The sequence below is a fragment of the Fundulus heteroclitus genome, chromosome 11 (genome assembly GCF_011125445.2).
Source record: "Fundulus heteroclitus isolate FHET01 chromosome 11, MU-UCD_Fhet_4.1, whole genome shotgun sequence".
Lineage (NCBI taxonomy): Eukaryota > Metazoa > Chordata > Actinopteri > Cyprinodontiformes > Fundulidae > Fundulus > Fundulus heteroclitus.
The window spans coordinates 25,271,194-25,271,873 of NC_046371.1; positions in this window are offsets into that span (position 1 = coordinate 25,271,194).

Sequence of the window (680 nt, forward strand, 5' to 3'; positions counted from 1 at the left end):
AACTAGAGGCCATATAAACGTGTACGTCGCTTTGAGAGCTGACGTGGTGCAACAGCTGAAAGCTTTTTCAATCGTTACCAAGTATTTTATCTGATTTCATGCTGACAAAGCCTATGGCAGAGAAGGAGGGGGGGGTATTAGTCTCCATTTTTGTTAAGCTAAATTGCACAATGATCCCTCCGTCTTAAAATATATTGTGCTTAGAATAATAATGTGAAACACATTTTTATACAAATACAAACCTGCGGTATAGATGTACATTCACCATTATTTCTTAATAATAATAATAATACTAATTTACAAATTTTATAAAATAGGTTTCTCAGAATATAACAAGCTACTCTCCCCACTACAAGGTTACACAATCAACATCACCGATGAATAAGCATTTGATCTGTGCAGCATGAACCTAAAGTATCATCTGAGGACACGCACACACACACACACGAGCGTACACACACACACACACACGCACACAGTCTCATTTGATGAGTGTGCAAAAACCAAGGGTTTTCTCTACAAACTGGTTTCATACACATGGCTATTCTCTATGCTGGCTCCCACTGCGGGGGGGAATCCACCACACGTTGCATCAGGCTTAACGAACGTGTGATAACCCATTTGTTATTGCCACTTTCTGATTGGACACGCTATGTATCATTTGGAGGTGATCTTGGTGC